Source organism: Colobus angolensis, unplaced genomic scaffold (genome assembly GCF_000951035.1).
Source record: "Colobus angolensis palliatus isolate OR3802 unplaced genomic scaffold, Cang.pa_1.0 Scaffold189, whole genome shotgun sequence".
NCBI classification, from domain to species: domain Eukaryota; kingdom Metazoa; phylum Chordata; class Mammalia; order Primates; family Cercopithecidae; genus Colobus; species Colobus angolensis.
In genome coordinates, this window is record NW_012115032.1 from 1,820,623 (window position 1) to 1,843,947 (window position 23,325).

Consider the following 23,325-nt stretch of genomic DNA (forward strand, 5'->3'; position numbering starts at 1 on the left):
CATTTTAAAGTAAGAAATAAATATTTCTAGATAATAAAAACCTGCAGATTGTTTTTGTAACAAAAGTGTACATGACATGGCCAGTGTGGTGGCTTATGGCTATAATCCCCAGCAGTTTGGGAGGCCATGGCAGGCAGATCACCTGAAGTCAGGAGTTCTAGACCAGCCTGGCTAACATGGTGAAACCCTATCTCTGTTAAAAATACAAAAGTTAGCGGGGCGTGATGGTACATGCCTGTAATCCCAGCTACTTGGAGGCTGAGAAAGGAGAATCACTTGAATCCAGAAGGCAGTGGTTGCAGTGAGTCAAGATGACGAGACTCTGTCCCCTCACAAACAACAAAAACAATAACAACAAATGACATTTTACGATATCTTAGTGATTATTATTATCATATTATATAGAATGCAAAGCAAGGAAATCTAAACTTTCTGCATGCGTGCCTCCTGGCCACATGGATCAAAGCCTTAGAAAAACTGTTTTTCTAAGACATGTTTCCAAGAAGCCCAGAATTTTGGAAATAGGAAGATGTCAGCTGATTTTATGTAATATACTCTGGAACAGAGGCAAAGGCGACTTCAGATGCCTGCTTTTACATCCCCTCTTCCCATACAAAACATCATGTGGCTTAGAGCGCCACTGTGAAATGGTTTGCCACACTCCTAGTCCTGTGCCCAAAACACCTAGTTTAGTGTCATGTGGCATATGGCTATCCAATAGACACTAATTGATCTGAATAAAACATGTGAACTGTGAACATCGTGAAAAATGTAGAAGGAAGTTTGGAATAATTGCAGAATTCCAGGAAAGCCTGTATCATGTGCTTTGATATTACTGGATGACATGCTGCCAGTGTTTTAATTTGAAATTCTTCCTTATCATGACACCACATGTATCATAATGTAGGACTCACTTTAACACATCACATGGCTGCAGTATTATATTTATTTCTGCTAATTTTTGTATAGTTATTCATAGTATGAATAGGAGCCTTTTTACATAGATTCAAATGTCACCCAGTTCACAAATCTTTTCAGTAATCTGACCCTATCTTAATACTTTGCTAATGGTTGTTTTATGGACAGCCTGAAGAAATTTATGTTCAATACTAAGAGAAAAATTTAAAAGAGCTAACTGACATTGCCTTTTATTTACCCTGTAGGATTATAAGATTGGCTTTGTTTGTGAGTAGTCCGTTTGTGTGTTTACATACAATGTTTAAGTTTCATTTTACCTACTACTTGCCCTGAATGGAATATTTTCTTGTTGACAAGATTTGTTATCATTATAGATAAATCTTTGGTGAAAAGTGGACAAACAAACCCTTGCAGGATGTAGTGGCTGGGGATATTGAAAGAAATATATGTATTCCAGATAAAATGTATATTTAGTTGTTCATAGAAGAACCTGCTTTTCTTTACTTGTATTAGTGAGTTCTGAGGAAGTTTGGGAAATCGTTTAGAATTCAATAATAAGTTATCATTAATCTCTGCCAAATAAATAGAATAAATTGTTTTTATTATTCATTATCTGATCCATTATGTATTTATTGAACTTCTACTATATGTCAGACATTGTTGTAGGTGCTGGAGATATAGACAGAAACAAAACAATCTACAGAAAGTGTGGCTCATCTTGCTTGGTAATACATTTTGACTTCTCTTTATCTGTTATTTCTCAACGTGCATCTATTGTCCTTCTGTTTCACACAATAATTATTACTATATTTATTAAATTATTGAATATACTATTACATAAAAATTATTACCAAAAATGCTCATTTAATTGATGAAAGAACTAGGGTCAAAGAATCCATGCATTTAGCACCCCAACAGCAAGCCTTCTATAGACTCACTGTCTATACTTTATTTTCCTCCAAGTCCTTTCCTTTAAAACTGTCTCTACCTCCCCTCATGTACAGAAAATCCTCATATTTCTTCCATACCTTTATTATTAATGTAATTTTTCAAATTTTTAACATAATATTATATTTTTCCAATTGCTTTCCAATCTCCTTCTCTATCCCCTTCCTTCTTTTCTTCCTCTCTTTCTTCAATTTTTTTTCTTTTACAAATATTGTGAATAAATTCTGTGAGTTAAACATTTAAAAAGATCTGGCAAGAGCACAGTATAATATAATTTTTATAGAAATTGTCTCATTTGATTCCCTACCTCTTTACATAGATAATATTAACTTCATTTTATAAAGCACCTGAGCCTCAGAAAAAAAATTATCACTTCTTAAAGAATACAGAACTAACACAAAACAAAATCCAATATCAGAATTCTATAAAAATGTCCCAGAAAAACATGCCTCTTAGTTGCTTTTCTACGTGAAGCCATATGGATTTTCCAAACATTGAGGTTCTTCGAAACATTGCAACTATAAAAATGTGTTATCTTGGAAGTTTACTAAAATGTAGTTTGATTATTAAAATTGATGAATTACTTTGCTAATTAATCAATTTTCAGAAATAACTCATGCCAATATAATTTTTATTTAATCGGCAAACTATTTATTGATCATTTCAAAGATTCTCACCTGGTTTTAACCTTTAAAGTCATCTATTTTTCCTTATACTATTTGACTTATGCCATAAATAATATCTAACAAGATATAAAGCTCAAAAAATAATTTTTCTCTTAAGATTAAAACAGGGTGTAGAATTAGAACACCATGATTTCTTTAAATGGCAACTAATATTCCTCAAACCTTTATTTGCTTTTTATGAGACATTGATTCATTATTTATTTCAAATGCCGTGACTGTATTCCTCATAAATTTTTAAGACTGGGCTCAGTGGCTCATGATTGTTATTCAAGTACTTTGAAAATGCAAGGCAGGTTGATTACTTGAGCCCAGGAGTTCAATACCAGCCTGGGCAACATGCTGAAATACCATCTCTACAAAAAATAGAAAAATTAGTCAGGCATTGTGGCGTGTGCCTGTAGTCCCAGCTACTTGAGAGGCTGAGGTGAGAGGATAACATGAGCCTGAGGAGGTTGAGACTGCAATGAGCCATGATCCATGCCACCACACTCCAGTGTGGGGGACAGAGTGAAGTTCTGTCAAAAAAGAAAAAGAAAGAAGGAAGGACGGACGGAAGGAAGGGAGGGAGGGAGGAAGGGAGGGAGGAAGGAAGGAAGGAAGGAAGGAAGGAAGGAAGGAAGGAAGAAAGGAAGGAAGGAAGGAACGAAAGCAGGCAAGAAGAAAATAAAAAAAATAAAAGCTGAAGGAAGGAAGGAAGAAAGGAAGGAAGGAAGGAAAGAAATAAGAAATATGTGTATACATTGCCTAAAAACTGATTTTTAGAGTTGAAACATATAGCCATTTAGTTCACAGAGATTCACAGAAATTCACACAATTTGTAATCTTGGCTCTCATTTTCTTGTTAAGTTTCTAGATTTTCCTTTTTCTTGATTTTTCCCCTTTTGCTTTATTTTAAGCAAGACAGAAATCACTTTTTTTCTGATAATCTGAAGTGCTGTCAGCTCCTGAGACGGCAACTGAATGATTCCATTCCTTTTAGGTATTGAAAAATTAATTATGATTAGATTAATTGTATAAAGCTTGGATTTCTCTGTAAATTATTATCTCGCCTGTAGTATATAGTATTAAATACTGATTAATAGAAGTCTGAATAAGGTTTTAATAATATACTCTGAGTAACTGAAATTTCACTTCAAAGAGTTTAGCTCTCGTGATTATGTAAGAAAGCATGTCTTTTATATTGTTGGTGATATATAAAATGTATTGTATAGAAGTGAGATTCCCCAACACATTATTGCAAAGATAATCACCAAATATCTCAATTCATAAGACAGCAAGATTCATGTTAGGAATTGGGAGATTTTTCCAAAATACTATTTGTGGCAGACATTAAAAGATAGAAAGGATAAAGACAGATATCTGGATTAGCCATCAGAAGAAGATGACTTCTGCTCTTACAGAGGCATTTTCCTTAAGGTGGTGTTTCTAAAGCTTCAAGGATTTGGGACAGTGATGATGGTAATATCAGACCCATGGGTAGCATTCTTTGTAGTAATAAAGTTTTCATAATTAGTCGGCACTTTTTTCATAACTCATTGAACATCGGGTATTTATAGTCAGGGAGGTATAGATTAAGGAACCTCAAGAAGAACCACAAATACATTTTCAGATAACAAGCTAAGTGGATTATATAACTTATGTCTCTGCTGTTCTTTTTAATACCAAGAATTTCAATATCTATGTTATGCCTGGAGTACCATTGAGTGACTCACTAATTTGATCAAAAATGGAATGAAAGATTAATAGTAGAAAGAAGGCATTAAATGAAAATTATCTCTAAAATCCCATTTACTTATAACATTCTTTGCTTCACATGCATTCTGCTTCTAAAATGACTTTAACCTTGGAGACATTAGACCAATGTTGTTCTGAAAAGGCAATGCTAAAAACAGTTACTCTGTTAAACTGCCAAGTAAATCCATGCTATTTATTCCAGAGGTTCCCTGAGAGTCATTACAATGCACTAAGAGATTTTTTATTCATTGACCTAATCAAGAGCAGTTGAAAGCAGAAATTGTGTTTTCCAAAAGGTGCCCTTATCCGTGACTGAACAATGTGAGCTTGATAAATTAATGAGTAGAATTTTTGGTTGACTGTCATAAAAGTAACATAGAGGTCAGAATATAAAATAATCTGAAGGAATTTTTGTTTCTGTTGTTTTTAAGCCCACATGGTGGATTCCAAGATTCATTCTCTAACAACTAACTTCTTTTCCAAAGTGTGTCACACACAAACAAGTGAGGCTGGATAACAGCATAGAATGAAAGACACTGGGGTTATCTAATGGTGAGAGATAATTACTCACTGGCCTAAACAAGTGAGAGAGAGAAGTTAAAGGGGAAAAGGCAAATGCTGATAAAAGTAATTACGTCTGTGTTTCTTTGGGGCAAAGGGGAGAATGTTCATGACTTTTACGCGTAATAGTTACTTTGTTGTCTGTGGCCTTCTGAAGGTAAAAAGTGAAGATACTACAGTATAACTCACCAGAAGGGAACCTAATCTCCATAAAAAGGGTGATAATCATTCAACTGAGGTAACTCTGAAACATAATGTTGGGATATTTCCTGTGTTAGTTTACTAGTATTGCTGTAACAATTACCACAAACTGGATTATTTAAAACAAGAGAAATTTTTTCTCTCACAGTTCTGGAGGCCAGAGTCCAAAATCAACATGTCAGCAAGTTGATTCTTTCTGGAGTCTCTCAGGAAGAATCTGTGCCACAACCGCTCTCCTAGTTACTGGTGGTTACTGAAAATTCTTGGCATTTCTTGCCTTATGGTTGCATCACTCCAATCTCCTCCTCTATCATCACATGACCTTTTTCCCTCTGTGTGTTTTACATACAGCTTTCTTCTCTATGTGTGTCTCTGTGTCTGGATTTTCCTCTTCTGATTAAGGATACCAGTCATTGGATTTAGGGCTCACCCAAATAGAGTGTGATGGCATTTTAAATTAACTAGTTACATCTGCAAAGACCCTATTTACAAATTGGATCACATTCTGGAGGGACACTATTCAACTCATAAATTTCTCATACTCAGTACAAAGAATAAAATTATTTGAAAGAACACCACATCAATTGCTTTCCTTGCAATCTCATATTGCCCTTTTTGAAAAGGAATAAAATGTCCATAGATGTGGAAAAGGTTTATCAGACTCAAGTTGTTCAGCAATTCTGTTTCTTTTGCAATATGATCCCTTAATATTGGTTGTATGTGCTATGTGGTATGTTTTTGATAATTAAATGTCATCATATATCTATGTGCTTATTCTACATTCTAGAGATTCCTTGGAATACTGAAAAGAAGGGAGAGTCCATGGTTTTAATCATCTGAAGAGAGAATTCATTAAAAATTCTCAGATAAAACATTTATATCTCCAACCTTGTCAAACAATACTTTTATATCTCCCATTATGTCAGGACACTTTCTTAATAAAATAAGGAACAAAACCAGATTTTTTTATTTCACTGTGCTGAACATACAATATATAAGAATAGAATAAAAAGTTTTCACAGTTTCTTTTAAAAAAAATGAGCCATTTTTGGTCACGATTTTATTATACAGGATTTTAACTGAGAATGGAGTTACCTATACAGGGATAACAGGAATTTCCCAGTACTCTTTGTATCAATGTGGGGCCACATTACTAATTCTTTCTAATGGAATGTGATGAAGTGGTTTGAAAATGTATATCTCCGTGTGCTCTTTTCCTTCTATTGGATTCATGCAGAAGATCATAGTGATTACTCAAGCAAATGTTAAACATGGTGGACGTATCAACTAGAATGAGTTCAGGTCCCCAGATTACCACTTTGAATAGCTTCTCACCAAACAGGAGGATACATTTTGAGTTTTGCTTAATTAAGAAATAAACAATAGTGTGATTGAGGTATTATACAAAATTTTATTGAATGAATGATATAACACGACTTTCAGAGTGATTACTTTGGTTTACAATATAATTAAATATTTTACTATAAAGTCAGTGGTTTTTGGAATATATAGAATTTTTAGATTTGCACAAATCAACGTGAAAAAGAGTTTAAAAATTCTTTGAGAATAGATTTTTTTTTTTTTTTTTTCCGAAGTCTCACTCTGTTGACAGGCTGGAGTGCAGTAGCGTAATCTTAGCTCATTGTAACCTCTGCCACCTGGGTTCAAGTGGTTGTTCTGCCTCAGCCTCCCAAGTAGTTGGGACTACAGGTGTACACTAACATGCCCAGCTAATTTTTGTATTTTTAGTAGAGACAAGGTTTCACCATGTTGGCCAGGATGGACTCGATCTCTTGGACTCATGATCTGCCCGCCTCAGCCTCCCAAAGTGCTGAGATTGCAGGCATGAGCCACCCTGCCTGGCCAAGAATAGATTTTTACAAATACTGTACATCAATTTATTTGCAAAAATTTGAGCTATTCTGGGGCTGCCACATCACATAATTCCATGAAATTCTAATTTCAAGGCTTGTTGTTTTATTATGAGAAGTGATTATTCATGTCAAACTATAATCTTCTGGTTCTCTCACCTTCTATATGACAGATGCAATTAACTGCTTTGGTGTTTAATCCTAATGAAGAATTAAATACTTGTTTGTTAATGCTTCCTGTTATTTCAAAACAAAGAAACAATAATTTGAGCTAATGGATTTAAGAGAAGAGATACAATCTTGAACAATGACAGTTTTGTTAGTCCATCTTTGTGATGAGTCCATATACAGTGAATGTAATTCAGTGGTATGGCATAGTATTCTTGATCAGGTGTATATGCTGCAGTTGGTAAAGTGTTGTTAAGTTAATGAGATACTCAAATATAAATCTCTGTTCATAGGATGAAACTAAAAATGATATTCATGATTATTTTTCTGACTTCTGGTGCCTTGTAGAATGTAATAGTATAGGCTAGGGGTTACAAATTGATCTGCAAAAAGAAGAAGAGATGCCTACAATTCCTTCACTCAATAACATATAATATCAGTTAATGTTTTATTTTTCTATGTTTCTGTTTCTAAAATTTATAATAATTATACACTGCCACATATAAAGATTAAGGGGATGGATTCTGTTCATTGCTTTGCATTTTCTATAGAACATTTTAATACGACATTATAAAAACATCACTTTAGTGGAAGCCAGATAAATTCCAGCCAGCTGTTTTTCATCAGTTTTAGAATGTCTGCTTCAGAGCTAGAAAACTGGAAAATGGTCTCATCTAGTTAATGTTGGTTGCTAATTACAGAGATTCCTAAAATTTGCTCTCCAGATTTTTATCAGCATGTTTAACCATTATCTACATGCATGCATCTACTTGTCACTTAATACTGTTGGTGGGACTGTAAACTAGTTCAACCACTGTGGAAGACAGTGTGGTGATTCCTCAAGGATATAGAACTAGAAATACCATTTGACCCAGTCATCACATTACTGGGTATATACCCAAAGGATTACAAATCATGCTGCTATAAAGACACATGCACACGTCTGTTTATTGCAGCACCATTCACAATAGCAAAGACTTGGAACCAACCAAAATGTCCATCAATGATAGACTGGATTAAGAAAATGGGTACACCATGGAATACTATGCAGCTCTAAAAAAGGATGAGTTCATGTCCTTTGTAGGGACATGGATGAAGCTGGGAACAATCATTCTGAGTAAACTATCTCAAGGACAGAAAGCCAAACACCGCAGGTTGTCACTCATAGATGGGTATTGAACAATGAGAATGCTTGGACACAAGGTGGGGAACATCACACACCAGGGCCTGTCGTGGGATGGGGGGAGGGGGGAGAGATAGCGTTAGGAGGTATACCTAATGTAAATGATGAGTTAATGGGTACAGCACACCAACATGGCACGTGTATACATATGTAACAAACCTGCACATTGTGCACATGTACCCTAGAACTTAAAGTATAATTAAAAAAAAAGAAAACAGACATAAGATAAATACTCCCAAATGCAAAGATAAATAAGCAAATAAATCAATAATATCTGCTCGGCTTTTAGACATAGATATGGGTTCCACTTGTCCTGAGGGAAGCATAGAAGCAAGCTCATTTACCAATAAAGTCAAAGTCATAGAGGTTTGCTCTTGTAATTCAACCTCTGTCATATCTGAATTTCTCTCTCAGATTGACAAATGAAGAGAAAAGAAGAGGTAGGAAAATAAGCAAAAACTTTCACTGTATAAAAGCTAGACATATGTACTCCTATGAGTAAGATTGAGGCTATTTACATGTGAAGAGCAGCATGATATTAAATTTCAAAGTGCCCTTGGTTTTACTGTTGTTAACCACAACTTTGCATGATAGGAGAGTAGGAAAAATTCACATCAAGAGACAGCCCCAATTTATATATACTTGCTGCTTTTAAAAATATAAATTCATAAAATTTTAGAGCTTGAGAGGTCCTTAGATCCTCACTCTTTCATTTAAGGGGGGAAGTATAATACTTGAAGTGACCTTTCCAAAATTCTACAACTGGTCAGTGGGAAAATTCAGACCAGAATCCAAGTACTGTGCATTTATTTTTATCTTCTTCTTTTTATTGTTCCTTTGATCTCATCAGTTCATTCAAAGGAGGATTTTTAGCGTAGTTGAATTTTTTAAATAAAAAATTTAGTGTAATAATCTTTATGCTCTCTCTAGTTGCCCACCCTCAGTGGCTTTCTCTAGTTGGCCATCAGAATAAAGGGAAATGTGAGGATTGAAGAAAATGGCAGATAGGAGGCAGGACCAAATTGATGGACAGAGCAATGTGTGGAGACTCACTTTCTGAACTTTTGCTCCAAGAGCTACTGCAGGAACATACCAGGAAAGTCAAGAGAATCCACAGACCCTTTGAAGAAGGTGGATAGCTCCTGCAGGACCTGGAGACAGCTCAAATTCTGTGAGTGCCCAAAAGATGAAACTAAGACAGAGGGATTGTCTGCCCCTGAACACTCACCCTCACTGGGGAAACTTCAAGGTCCAGATCATGGGAGAAGGACTTGACCTTACCTAGAGCTGAGATAATTTAGAGAGGTGAGTGAAATACAGGAGTAGAGGAAGCAGCAGGAAGAGCCCTGTGGGCTCACTTGGTTCCCAGGGAAACAATTTCTAACTGTCTCACAGGGGTCCTTGGGGAGGGCTTCCAGAGGAACTGGGAAAAGACCATAGGGAGAAGGAAACTTTCAGCTGAACTTTGTAACAATTCCAACAAAATGAGAAGTTTCTTGAACAGAACTCAGGGGAGGGTTGAATCCAGAGTGCAGACATGGGCAGGTGGGCAGGTGCAAAAGTTGAAAGTCCTGCTTACTTTCTCAGCCAGGAGGCTGGTAGCCTGTGGCAAGTTCTCAGCCCTGCTTGCCAACTGCCTGGAAACAAACTTGGTGCTGTTGGTGGGGGCACAATGGGAGTGACATCGGCCTTTTGGGGTGCATGGGAGCTGTAACTGCCGACTTTCCTGGCAACCTGCATGATACAGCAGAGGCAGCCATAATTCTCCTTTGAATATGACTCTATTGACCTGGGAACCATATCCTCATCCCCCACAGAGGCCACACAAAGCCCCACCCAAGGAGAATCTGAGCTCAGACACACTTCACCCTGCCCCCACCTAATTTTCTTTCTCTACTCACACTGGTAAGTGAAGACAAAGGTTATATTCTCTTGGGAGTTCTAGGGCCCCACATATGTCCTGATCCTCCCTAAAATACCATAGCTGATGCTCTCTTGAAAGTGCCACCTCCTGGCAGGAGGCCAACCAGCACAAAACTAGTACAATAAATAATAATACAACTAAGGGTCCTTACAGAGTCCATTTCACTTCCCTGACACCTCCACCAGAGCAGGTGCTGGTATCCATGGCTGAGAGACCTGAAGACAGTTCACATCACAGGACTCTGTGCAGGCACCCTCCCAACACCGCCCCCTGCCGCCCCCCATAGACTTGCTGGGTGGCTAGATCCAGAGGAGAAATAATAATCACCACAGTTTGGCTCTCAGTAAGCCACATCCCTAGGAAAAGAAGGAGAGTACTGCATCAAGCCAGCACCATGTGGGACAATATAATCTGAACAGCAGCTATTGAGCCCCAGAACTTCCCTCTGTCATAGCCTACCCAAATGAGAAGGAACCAGAAAAACAATTCCGGTAATATGACAAAACAAGGTTATTTAACATCCTTGCAAAATCACACTAGCTCATAAGCAGCAGATCTAAAGCAAGAAGAAATCCCTGATTTACCAGAAAAAGAATTCAGAAGGTTGATTATTAAACTAATCAAGGAGGTATCACAGAAAGGTGAGGTCCAAGTTAATGAAATAAAAAACTGATGCAACATATGAAGGGGGAGAAATCTTCAGTGAAATAGATAGCATAAATAAAAAAACAGTCACAACTTCTGGAAATCAGGGACACATGTAGAGAAATTCAAAATGCACTGGAAAATCTCAGCAATAGAATCAAACAAGCAGAATAAAGAACTTCAGAGCGCGAAGACAAAGTTTTCAAATTAACCCAATCCAGCAAAGACGAAGAAAAAAGAATTTTTTAAAAAATGAACAAAGCCTCCAAGAAGTTTGTGATTATGTTAAGTGATCACACCTAAGAATAATTGGTGTTCCTGAGTAAGAAGAGAAATATAAAAGTTTGGAAAACATATTTGGGGGGATAATCAAGGAAAATGTCCCCTGGCCTTGCTTGCGTTCTAGACACCCAAATACAAGAAACTCAAAGAAACCTGGGAAATTCATCCCAAAAAGATCATTGCCTAGGCCCATAGTCATCAAGTTATCTAAAGTCAAGATGAAAGAATATTAAGAGCTATGAGGCAAAAGCACGAGGTAACCTATGAAGGAAAACCTGTCAGATAAACAGCAAATTTCTCAGCAGAAACCCTACAAGCTAGAAGGAATTGGGCCCTACCTTCAGCCTCCTTAAACAGAACGATTATCATCCAAGAATTTTGTATTCAGCAAAACTTAGCTTCATAAACGAAGAAATAATAGTCTTTCTCAGACAAACAAATGCTGAGAGAATACATAAAGCTATCAAGCCAGCACTACAAGAACTGTTAAAACTGCTGATTTAAGGGCTCTAAATCTTGAAACAGATCCTTGAAATACATCAAAACAGAACTTCCTTAACACATAAATCTCATAGGACCTGTAAAAAAACAGCATAATACATAAAACAACCACAAGGTATTCAGACAACAAATATCACAATAAATATAGAATAATAGAATTGTACCCCAGTCTCAATACTAACGCTGAATGTAAATGGCCTGAATGCTCCACCTAAAAACTACAGAATGGCAGAATGGATAAGAATTTACCAACTAAGTATCTGCTGCCTTCAAATGAATCACGTATCACATAAGGACTCACATAAACTTAAAGGGGTAGAAAAATGCATTCCGTGTAAATGGACATCAAATGCAAGCATGAGTAGCTATTCTTACATCAGATAAAACAAATTTTAAGGCAACAGCAGTTAGAAAAGACAAAGAGGGACATTATATAATAATAAAAGACCTTGTCCAACAATAAAGTATTACAATTCTAAATATATATGCATCAAATTTGTGAAACAATTACTACTAGACATAAGAAATAAAACTGATAGCTACACAATAATAATTGGGGCCCTCAACACTCCACTGACAGCACTAGACAGGTCATCAAGACAGAAAGTCAGTGAAGAACAATGGATTTAAACTATACCCTAGAACAAACGAACTTAACAGATATTTACAGAACATCTATCCAACAACCACAGAATACACATTCTATTCATCAGTGCATAGAACTATCTCCAACATAAACTATATGATAGGCCATAAAACAAGTCTCAATAAATTTAAGAAAATTGAAATTATATTATGTACTCTGACCACAGTAGAATAAAATTGAAAATCAAGTCCAAAAGGAACCTACAAAACCATGAAAATACATGGAAATTAAATAACTTGCTTCTGAATGATCATTGGGCCAACAATGAAATCAAGATGGAAATTTAAACATTCTTTTAATTGAACAATAATAGGGACACAACCCATGGAAACCTCTGTGCTAAGAGGAAAGTTCATAGCCTTAGATGTTTACATCAAAAAGTCTGAAAGAGCACAAACACACAATCTAAGGTCACATCTCAAGGAACTAGAGAAATAAGAGCAAAGCAAATCTAATCCCAGCAGAAGAAAATAAATAACCAATATTAGACCAGAAATAAATGAAACTGAAACCAAAAAAATAAAAAAAAATAAAAAAAACACTAGTTATTTGAAAAAGTAAACAAAATTGAAAGAACATTTGTGAGATTAACCAAGAAAAGAAGAGAGAAGATCCAAATAAGCTCAATTAGAAACAAAACAGGAGATTTTATGACTGACACCACAGAAAGACAAAAGATCACTCAAAGGTCCTATGAACACTTGTATGCACATAAACTAGAAAACGTAGAGGAGATGGATACATTTCTGGAAATATACAACTCTCCTAGTTTACATTAGGAAGAATTAAAAACTCTGAACAGACCAATAAAAACCAGTGAGATTGAAATGAATATTTAAGAAATTGCCAAGAAAAAAAAAGGCCAGGACAAGATGGATTGACAGCTGAATTCCATCAGACATTCAAGGAAGAATTTGTACCAATCCTATTGACACTATTTCACAAGATAGCGAAAGAGAGCATCATTCTATAAAGACAACATCACCCTAATACCATAACAAAAAAAGGAACTACAAACCAATATTCCTGATTAATATAGATGCAAAAATCCTAAACAAAATACTAGCTAAACAAATCCAACAGCATATTAAACAGATAATCCACCATGATCAAGTGGGTTTCATACCAGGAATGCAGAGATGGTTTAACAGATGTAAGTCAATAAATGTGATACACCAGATAAACAGAATTAAAAACAAAAGTCATATGATCATCTCAATAGATGCAGAAAAAGCATTTGACAAAATCAAGGATCTCTTTATGATTAAAACTCTCAGCAGAATGTTCATAGAAGGGACATACCTTAATGTAATAAAAGCATCTATAACAAATCCACAGACAACATAATACTGAATGGGGAAAAGTTAAAAGCATTTCTTCTGAGAACTGGAACAAGAAAAGGATGGCCACTGTCACCACTTTTTTTTTTCTTTTTTGAGACAAAGTCTCACTCTGTTGCCCAGTCTGGAATGCAGTGGGGCAATCTCAGCTTACTGCAATCTGTCTCCCAGATTCACGTGATTCTCCTGCCTCAGCCTCCTGAATACCTGGGATTACAGGTGCCCACCACCACGCCCAGCTAATTTTTGTAATTTTAGTAGAGATGAGGTTTCACTATGTTGGCCAGGCTGGCTTCGAGCTCCTGACCTCAAGTGAACCACCACCTCAGCCTCCCAAAGTGCTGCAATTACAGGCATGAGCCACTGTGCCTGGCCCCTCACCACTTTTATTCAGCATAGTACTGGAAGTCCTAGCCAGAGCAATCAGACAAAAGAAAGGAAGAAAGAAGATAAAGAGGAATTCAAACTCTTGCTGTTCGCTGATGATATGATCGTATACCTAGAAAACCCTAAATACTCCTTCAAAAAGCCCCTAGAACTGATAAATAATTCAGCAAAATTTCTGCACAGCAAATGAAATAATCAGTAGAGTAAACAGACAACCCACAGAGTGGGAGAAAATCTTCACAATCTATACATCTGACAAAAGACTAATATCCAGAATCTATAAGGAACTCAAACAAATTAGCAAGAAAGAAACAAACAACCCTATCAAAAAATGGACTAAGGCCATGAATAGACAATTCTCACAAGAAGATACACAAATGGCCAACAAACATATGAAAAAACACTCAACATCACTAATAATCAGGGAAATACAAATCAAAACCACAATGTGATACCACCTTACTCCTGCAAGAATGACTGTAATTAAAAAAAAAATAGAGGTTGGTGTGGATGTGGTGAAAAGGGAACACTTCTATGCTGCCGGTGGGAATGTAAATTAATACAACCACTGTGAAAAACAGTGTGGAGATTCCTTAAGGAACTAAAAGTAGAACTACCATTTCATCCAGCAATCTCACTGTTGGATATCTACTCAGAGGAAAAGAGGCCATTATACGAAAAAGATACTTGTACACACATTTTTATAGCAGCACAATTCACACTTGCAAAAATATGGAACCAGCCCAAATGCTCATCAATCAAGGAGTGGATAAAGAAATTGTGGCATATATATATACCATGAGAATACAATTTAGCCATAAAAAAGGAATGAAATAGTGGCAGTTGCAGCAACCCCATTGGAATTGGAGACCATTATTTTAAGTGAAGTTAACTCAGGAATGGAAAAACAAACATCACATGTTCTCACTCATAAGTGGGAGCTAAGCTATGAGGAAGCAAAGGCATAAGATTGATGCAAGGGACTTTGGGTACTTGGGGCAAAGGGTGGGAAGGGGTTGAGCCATAAAAGACAACACATTGGGTTCAGTATATACTGCTGGGGTGATGGGTGCACCAAAATCTCACAAATCACCACTAAGGAACTTACTCATGTACCAAAACACCACCTTTTCCCCAAAAAACTATGGAAGAAAAACCCTGGACCCACCCAAGAAAGAAAAAATAAAAAGAATAAAGAAATGTGCAACATTTTGATTTGCTGTTGTGATTTGAATTTCTAACTTTTATGACTGATTTAAAATATCTAATATAAGTTGGTCTTCTTCAAAATAAAATTACTTCTTTCAGAGTTATTAAGAAATTTTCCTATTAAGAAGCTACTAGTATAAGATTCAATGAAGACATATTTTACATCTTGGCAGAAATTTGGCCTACTTTAGGCCTACTCTAAAAATGTATACCAAAAAGCCAGTTTAAAAATATCTCTAATATAACCTACATTTCTTTTCAGTTCTAAATCTGTACATAACTCAAAATGTTTTATTCTTTCACTTCTCTAATTGAATCTGAGGTAAAAATGAATAGTAGCTTTAACATTGGACACCTAGGTCTTTGTCATGTTATTACAATATTGTTATTCAAATGTAATGTTTTTGTTTGAGTTGGAATAAAACATGGATTTGATTTATTACCAGGTATGCCCAGTGGCCAGCCTCTAAATTATATTGCTACTGAGTTAAATTTTTGTAAATAAGCCTCTGTCAAATGTCAAATGATTTTCATAGGATAATTAATATTTTTAAAAAGGAAATTTCTAGTTGAATAAAAGCAAATGATTATTTCATGATTGTGCCCGTAGATGATTTTTACAGTATATCAATATGAAAATATGCTATCTTCAGAATAACATAAGAGTGTGAATTGAATAAAAGTTACCTTGTTCTAATTTCGGAAAAAGTCATTAGACTAAGTATCTGAAATTATATGTAACCAGGGGTGCTATAAATTATTTTCCTTCTGATGAAGGTCTGATACATTACTGTCTATGTCACCTATCCAAAATAAATAATCAAATATAGCCAACCATTGATCATTACATTTAACCATGTATTCGCTATTTCGATTGATAACGTTTTATGAGTGGGAGGTTAAGTCCAGACATTAAAATAGTTGGAAAAAAAAAAAAAGAAGAGACAAAAAACTTGTCATTCTTCTACAGTTTGAGAAAAGTTTGGGAATTGCTATGAATTACAAAGTTAAAAATTCTAACCCTCTGAATCTCTCTATATTTGTGTTTAGCATTTCATCAAAGATCTCAGGGCTTACAATTATTGTTGAAATGAATTATTTCTATTTCTGATGTGATGACTATAATAATGATGTCATACACTGCATATCAAACACGCGTGTAATATTTACACATATGTGATTATCTATCTATCTATCTATCATCCATCTAATCTGTCTAACTATCTTTCTATATACATATCTCTCCATCTCCTTAGCTATCTTGCTGTATAGTGGAGATGTTAGAAATTACTTTCTGTTCAAACACGTTATCTTTTTGAAGCACCTGAAGAGGTTTCAAATCCAGCCATAAATTCTGCTTTAAAGATGTGCTACCTCTTGGAAGTATGGGAAGATATCATAATGTAGTGCCTTTGTTAGAATCTAAAAACAAAATGAGTTTATACAAAAGGTACATTTTGTTTCTTGTTCAAAACCAGTAGAAAATCAAGACATCATATAGTTCTTATAAGTATTACATAAAAGTATCTATTTGAAGTGAGTTGAGAAATGCATGCATATGCATAGGGAAACCTCACAAATTTACTTACTTATTACTCAGTGGTTAGTATTCTTTGGTGTTTTTTACAATGTTTTCAATGCTTTATTATGTGAACTTGTATCCAGATGGGGAAATTTATGAGTTACATACAGTATAGCACTGATTATGATAATCTGACACTTAGCTGCAATTGTCATGCTGCTTTCTAAGAATTTGCAGAATCTTGTAAAGCTGCATCCCCTTTCTTTACTGCGTTTTTAACAGTAGGTTCGTAGACCCTTTTAAAACCAGTAAATATAGAAAAGAAAACTTAAGATCAGAGAAGTGAAGGGCTCCTTTTCATGGATAAACAAATATGCACAAATTCAAATGAAATACAAATAGTCATAAACCTTATCTTTCCTCTTGCCTTCTTCTAATTACAAATTGAAAAGTACCTCAAAAATCTAAATAGAGGATAATAAAATATTTATTAACATATAAATATATCTTCTGTCTTTCACACTGCTTTTCCTTTCTTTTCATTTTTAGTTGTAGAAAAATTCTCAAATTTATATTTTTGTCATTTCAAAAGAAATTAGTATGAATTAATATGTACAACATTCAAAAATGACTAAGAAGGAAAAAATGTGGAATTGCAAATCTGGAAGGTTTCTCTTGTTCATGTGAAAATCAGTTCACCCAATGTATGTAGGGAAGACCATTCCAATACTGGGTGTGCTAAAGGGCCAGTGGAGCATTCTGATAAACTCTGTGTATTGTGTATAATATAGAACATACCACGCTGTATGAAGCACACAGTAAAGAGTATATAGAACATAACATATAGTGAAGAATGAACACTGAATATTTGCTTAGCTTCTACTGAATTTTATTTAAAATTTTCCTAAGATTTCAATTTGTGATAAAACTTCAAGTAGAAAATCTTGACATGCTCCTCTGTGATGTACTGACAAAATGTTTCTTTTTTGAGGGGTCATGCTTTTCCAGCCTTCTTGAGTTATAATTGACATATAAATTGTATATATTTAAGTGGTATAACATGGCATTTATATATTTATACACACACACACACCCACACACCCCCTTTGTGAAATAATTATCATAATCAACCTAATTAACATAGCCATCATTTTTTATGGTTTCTGGTGAGAACATTTAAGCTCTATTTTCCTAGAAAATTTCAGGTATATAATATGTATTATTAACTAGAGTTGCCATGCTGTACATTAGATATTCAGAATTTATTCATCCTGCACAAATTATACTTTGTAACACTGACCAATGTCTCTCCATTTATCCCACTCCCCAATCCCTGACAACTACCATCCTACTGTTTGCTTCTATGAGTTTGACTTTTTAAAATTCTACATGTAAGTGAGATCAGGCAGTATTTGTCTTTCTGGGCCTGGCTTGTTTTACTTAGCGTGTATTTCGAGTTCATTCGTGATGTCCCAAAAGACAGAATTACCTTACTTTTTAAAGGATAAATAATATTTCATTGTACAGACATACACCACATTTTCTTAATTCATTCATCCATCAATGAACACTTGAGTTAACTCCGTATCTTGGCTATTGCAAATAATGTTGCAATGGACATGGCAGTGCAGATGTCATTTTAAGATACTGATTTTGTTCCCTGTAGATATATACCCAGAAGTAGATTTTATAGATTATATAGTAGTTCTATTTTCAATTTTTTGAGTAATATTTATACTGTTTTCTATAATGATTGCATCAGTTTACATTCCCATCGACTGTGTACAAGGGTTCCCTTACCTCCAAATCCTAGCTAACACTCGTCATATTTTGTCCCTTTGATAATAACCATCCTAACAAGTGTAAGGTAATATTTCATTGCGATTTTTATTTTTATTTGATGACTAGTGATGCTCAGCATTTTTTAAGCATTAACATTTCTTAAAAGAAGATGTACAAATCATCAGCAGGATACTTATTTCTTCCTCATCTGCTTTCACCCCCTAATAGAAATAGTTTATTAATCAAAAGCTCATTCTTTTAAGCAATGTTTATTCAGGTTCTCTGCCCATTTTTAAATTGGGTTTTTTGTTTTCTTGCCATTGAGATGTTTGAGTTCCTTACATACTTTGGATAGTAAGATTTTTTAAATTTTTTCAAATTTTTATTTTCTATTTTAAGTCCTGGGGTACCTGTGCAGGATGTGCAGGTTCATTACATACATAAACATATGCCATGGTGGTTTGCTGCAACCAGTCACCTCAGTATTAAGCCCAGCATGCATTACCTATTTTTCCTGATGTTCTGGCTCCTCCCACCTCCCACTCCCGACAGGCCCTAGTGTGTTCTGTTCCCCTCCCTGTGTCCATATGTTCTCGTTGTTCCGCTCCCACTTATGAGTGAGAACATGCGGTGTTTGGTTTTCTGTTCCTGTGCTAGTTTGCTGAGGATAGCGGCTTTCAGATCCATCCGTGTCCCTGCAAACAACATGATCTCGTTTCTTTTTATGCTGTATAGTGTTCTATGGTGTATATGTGCCACATTTTCTTTATTTAGTCTATCATTGATGGGCATTTGGGTTGATTCCTTGTCTTTGCTATTGTGAATAGTGCTGCAATTAACGGACACATGATGTATCTTTATAATAAAATGATTTATATTCCTTTGGGTATATACCCAGTAATAAGATTGCTGAGTCAAATGGTATTTCTGTTTCTAGGTCCTTGAGAAATTGCCACACTGTCATCCAAGAATGGCTGAACTAATTTACATTCCCACCAACAGTGTAAAAGCGTTCCTATCTCTCTGCAGCCTCGCCAGCATATGTTGTTTCTTGACATTTTAATAATCGCCATTCTGACTTGGATAAGATGGTATCTCATTGTGGTTTTTATTTGCATTTCAGGATACAAAACCAACGTGTAAAAGTCACAAGCATTCCTATAAACCAACAACAGACAAGCAGAGAACCAAATAATGAATAAACTCCCATTCACAATCTCTACAAAGAGAATAAAATACCTAGGAATACAGCAATTTTTCTGTTAATTGGCTTTTTACTACCTTTCTAGGAGCAAAAAGCTGGTATTTTAGTTTGTTTTTTAATCTCTCAGAACTGGCTCAATATCTTAAAAGGAAAAGTATTTTATTTTAAATATTATAACATTAAGTATTAATGAAGATGGAATCAGTTGGAACGTTTATGCACTAGTGTTAACGATGAATATTTGTACAATCACTGTGGAAAACAATATGGCATTATATGTGAAACGTGAAAATACATACAATGTATAACCAACAATTCTACTCCTGGCAGTATCTCTTATTAAAGCACTAACTTGAATACACTTGAGAAACTATGACACATAGGCACTAAAACAGAAACATATAAAAAAGTATTTAAAACAAACCAAAACTTAAAACAGTGCAAAAGCCATCAATAAAACATGGGATATATAAAGTGTTTTATATTTAATCAATGAATAATACAGTGCAGCAAAAATGAACGATCATAATGAATTTAACTATATAAGAGAGAAAAATTTAAAAAAAATCCGGAAGACTATATACGTTACAATTCCTATCATATAAAGGTCAAAAGTAGACAAAATGAAGCAAGGTTAATAAAGAACGCAAATATATGCGGCAAAAACATCAAAAGAATAGCAAGTCTAGGAGGTGGGCATGGTGGCTCATACCTATAATCCCAACACTTTGGGAGGCTGAGGTGGGAGGATTGCTTGAGCCCATGACTTTAAGACCAGCCTGGGGAAAATAACCGTATATTGTCTCTACAAAAAATTAAAAAAGTGGCCAGGTGCCGTGCTGTGCACCTGTAGTCCCAACTACCAGGGAGGATCCCTTGAGCCCTAGAGTTCCAGGCCACAGTGAGCTATGATCACCACTGATCTCCAGCCTGGACAGCAGTGAGAACCCATCATAAGAAAAAGAAAGAAAAACAAGAAAGAAAAAAGAATATAAGGCTAGATATGATGTCCTCTGGGACAGAGTTGGGAAATAGGATGAAATTTTGGAGGAGAGCATATGGAACTTCAAATGTTTTTCTAATGATCTACTTCTTAAATTGGTGTCAAGTAACTAGATGTTTATTTTTATTTTTTAGAATGCATATACCTTTATAATTTACATATATATTACAAATATAATTTTGCCCTTAACATTCAGTACATTTTAAAAAACTGTATAAAATTTTAAAATATTACATGAACCTTTGTTTCACTATAAGCTGGTTTCACAACCTTGGACAAGTCTGACTCCACATAGCCTGGCAAGAGCAGACTCAGGCAAAATATATAATTATCAACTTCAAACATTTGGTGATTGAGGAACTCTACATAGAATAAAGCACACCCCCATCCCTGTCATTATAAGAAAAACAACACTGATATTCACAACCATGTACATATGTGTATTTATAGATACAGTTACAGAGATACATTTCTATTACATTTTCAACAAATATGTATTAAATAACTACAATGGCAGCTGCTGTTTTAGATATTTGAAATATGTCAATGAACAAAACCAAGATCCCTCTCCACTCGAGTTTACATTCTAGTAGGAAGATAAAGACAATAAAATATAAACATGATATAAAAATATGTTTATAGTAGGTTCAAAAATGTCCTGGAAGAAAGAAAATAGAGTAGGGTAAAAAAGATCGGGTGCTTGGTGTGCTGGGAGGCAACGTTGTGATGGTTACAAAAGTGGTCAGTAGGCTTTTATTTGGTTTCAAAGCAGCTCTAAATCCTCAAGAATTTCAAATTAAAGTAGAAATACACGTGGGAAGGTAAGTCCTTATCAATTATCACCATTCATGGAATTCATTAGCAATCAGCTTAAACCAAAGAAGTCTTGTTAAGAGTGAAATAGAGAAAAAATGGCACATGAGGTTGAGAACATAGATAAGGGAGAAAATCAACAAAAGCCTTCAGTGACATTTAGTGTTTTACTGGCAGTTTATTCATGCTAAATAATGTCTGATATGGTTGTAAACAATTATCTAAAATACAGGGAGTCTAATAGCATAACATTGGAATAGTGCTACAAGTGAAAAGACAATTTTTTTTTAAAAAAAATGGGTTTTTAGCATCCTCTTTACTCCTGATAAACTTGATTTCTTATTTTTATAAAGACAGCATTTTTCTCTCAGAAAAAGATCTGATTTCAGGCGGCTTTTCTTTCTTCTTTCAGAAACCTACCAACAACACCTGAAGGCATACTAGAGGTTGTACACAGACTAGAAGAGAAAATGAGCTCCACACTGCCATGCGATGATCAACCCTTCCTTTCCCCTCTCTCCCAATCCTTTTGAATACAAAGCAAGGAAATGTCTCAATAAAGAGAGTGGAGGGCGTATCTGTATATGGAAGAACAGAGGTTAGCAGTCTAGATAATGAGAGCACTGCGTAGGGACGTTGGGGACTTGCTCTCTAGCCTCAGCCCTCCCATTATTGGTTTATGAGGCTCTAAATCTTTTGGGTCTTCTTTTTCCAACCTTTCAAATAAAAGAGATAGGTGAACCTTAAAGATCTTCTCAACCATGTAGTGCTATAATTGTAATATAAAATATCTTGTTAAATACTTGCATAGTTGTCAATTATAAATATTTTATTTGTGATCAGATTGTCTCCTGCAGTTGAGGGTTTAAATTCTTTCAGGGATGAAAAGGAGGACTTAAACCTGACTGTTCACTGAGAAATGGAGGATGCATTCTGGTAATGACATTATTTAAATCTGTCTTCTAGTAATCACTTGTGGAAAATTAAGATGCCTACATAATTCTTAACGAATTCAACAGCTATTTGTGAGCATTCACCATGTGCCAGATACTGTTGGGTGCAGGGGATACAGGGATGAACAAATCAGCCTGAGACCTTGTCTTCTCTTTATCTACGATCTTCAGGTTTGACATAGGTAAAGAAGGCATCTTTTTCCCCCCAAGTAACCTAAGCTTATGGATTTGAAATCTTTTAACATGATGAATTCATTTACATGTAACATATAGAGAGATGTAGAAGTGAAGAATTATAAAAGTCATTCTATTTGAATTAATGTGCAATATCACCTCCAGAAATGTTCTATGGGTCGTCGTATTTCAATGTTTGGCTGTAGGAAACATAGCGAAAAGCAAGACCTGTCAATTGCTAATATTTATGATAAACTATAAAAAAGGAAAATAAGCTATCATACCAATTTGAAGAAGAAGATCACATTTCCCAGCATGTGCTGCAATTATGATTTACACCTGGTATTATCTAAAGTCAAATGGCTACTAGAACCTTTGCTGATTGAGTGTTACCACTGAAGACAGCATAGAAACAAATGCCCAGATCAAATCATTAAGTGCTGTCAGAGACACGAAAGGTCTTTGACAGATCTCGTGTATGAGCCAAGTACACATATATTTAATGCCACTTAAGGTACCATGGATCCCATAAACAGATAATTTTGAAATGTGAACTACGTAGAGAAGATATGGACATTTAAAAATGTGTTTCAGACAAATTCATTTGAAAAATCCTATTGAAATGACTGAAAATTTCTTATGCAGTCCATAGATTAAGGAATCAAATTAG